Here is a 2500-nt window from a genome sequence, read left to right on the forward strand (position 1 = left end):
TGAGTGTGTGTGTTCACGCCCTAATTTTGGCATTTCTTCTGGCACTTACTTTCTATATATCGATGTTAGCAGGTTCTTGTTCATGTCTTTTTTCACTGTATTTGTCCTTACGATTTTGTAAGACTCATTCGATAATCATGATTTCCATATAAGGTTTCAGAATTTGATCTTTTATATATGGAAATCCTTTAGGCACTAAAACCCTTATGTTTCTTTTCTTAATTTCACTCGTTCTCTCCCGTAGATTAATCCAAATTCGTGCCTTTTTCCCGTGAAAATTGTTTTGTTGATCTAGTTAGTATCATTATCACCTTTGGTTTAATTTGTACTTGTTTTCTAATCGCCCGACCTCCGCTTTTTAAGAATCGGATAATTACTTCTCTGTTCGATTCCAGCTCAGATTCTTATCTGCCTCCCTCTTTAAATCATAACCGTTGCCGCTACATCTCCTTTGACAAACAGTTTATTCATTGCTCCTCATTTCTCTTCGATTCTTAGATTTCTTGATTTATAACAATATTATATATATATATATATATATATATATATATATATATGTATATATTATATATATATAAATAAATATATATATATATACACACACACACACACACACACACACACATATAGATATATATATATATATATATATAATATATATATATATATATATATATATATATATATGTATAATATTTTGCCTGTACTGTAACGAGGTTTATAATCTAAATATGCTGCATGACAACTGAAGTTGGTTTGCATCACACAAATCAAGAAATAATTAGGTGACATCATCTGTACTGTGATTTTAATTTGTGAAATCACGCTTATGATATTGTTCTTCTCAGTGTTTTTCCTAACTCCCTTTTTTGTACTTCAATTTTGAGCCGAAGCTATAATTTTCAGAGACAATAACTTTTAAGAATGTTAATCAGCTCATTTTTCTGTGACATATTTTTCATCATTTCTTTTGACTACAACCATGACATACATCATTTGACAAAACATCACCTCATTATTACAAACACATTGTTTTAGACTGCCGTCCTAAAAAAAAAAAAAAAAAAAAGTGTGGCTATGCTTTATCAAATCATCCCCTTCTTCCCCGAATCCCCCTTCCCTGTCCATTGATTGCCTCTCTCTCTCTCTCTCTCTCTCTCTCTCTCTCTCTCTCTCTGCCTGTCTCTCTCTCTCTCTCTCTCTCTCTGATTCTCTCTCTCTCTCTCTCTCTCTCTCTCTCTCTCTCTCTCTCTCTCTCTCTCTCTCTCTCTCTCTCTCTCTCTCTCTCTCTCTCTCTCTCTCTCTCTCTCTCTCTCTCTCTCTCTCTCTCTCTCTCTCTCTCTCTCTCTCTCTCTCTCTCTCTCTCTCTCTCTCTCTCTCTCTCTCTCTCTCTCTCTCTCTCTCTCTCTCTCTCTCTCTCTCTCTCTCTCTCTCTCTCTCTCTACCACCCCCCCTCGTATATGTATTGTATTCTTATTATTTTTTTAACCGTCCCAATTGCCATGTTCTACTTATGCTCATTGTAACAATTCATTCTAAAGTATTTATCAGTCCTGCTCTACATCAGTCATACCCCTTCCATAGCTTTTAATGTACATCTAGTACCCCTTTCTATCTCAATAACTTTGATTTATCTCTAAGAGAAAAATAACTCTACACAAAAGCTGTTGAAAAATATAACATAGTTTTCTGAATAATTTTTGACTTCTGTTATTGGCCGGGATCTCCCAATAGATATCTTATATATTCTTTTCGTAAATGCATCATGGTTAAAAAATAAAATAAGGTGATTTGAATGTAAACAGATCCATTGTTGAATCTAAATTGAAATTTTAATAGAAGTGTGCCTATTATTTTGATGCCTGTTTTGGAATTTCTCTGTCATTTTCATGTAATTATTTTCTTCATATTGCTTTACAAAGTTTTTTTACATTATCTTCTCATCTGGTCTCAGTAATTCTGAGATGCCATTAATAAAATGCTGACCCTCCATTTCTTTTCAGTCTTTAAACCTTTGTTGATATACGATACAACCTGACGTTTTGAATATCTTGTTTTTTCTTCCAAACCTAGCCACTTCTAAATTACTCTCAGGTGCTGTTAACAACCCTGCAATAACTTAAACTGGGTAACTAGACGTTGCCCTAAAACCACTATTTCTTAACATGGTTCTAATAAACCCACATTCCCTCTTAACTCACCCAAGCGCCGAAAAACTTACAGTTCTACCTAATTACAACCTTACTAGTTAATCCTGAGCTGTTTTGCAAGCTAATAAACTAGTTTAAATTGGCCGTATACCTAGCTGGGAATAGTCTTTATGCCGGATATCACCATCAACCCGGTTAACGAATAACCCATCAACATAACTCTGAGCCGTCTGCCTGCCAAATAGTAGCCCTGTTAACCTTTTCATTGTTATCTTGGTTTCACCTTGGGCTGCTCTTCATCGACTACTAGAATACTCTAATCAAAACTTAGTGTGGTATTTCACTTTTCT

The sequence above is a fragment of the Oratosquilla oratoria genome, chromosome 28 (genome assembly GCF_046742065.1).
Source record: "Oratosquilla oratoria isolate Oo_2021 chromosome 28, ASM4674206v1, whole genome shotgun sequence".
Taxonomy (NCBI): Eukaryota; Metazoa; Arthropoda; class Malacostraca; order Stomatopoda; family Squillidae; genus Oratosquilla; species Oratosquilla oratoria.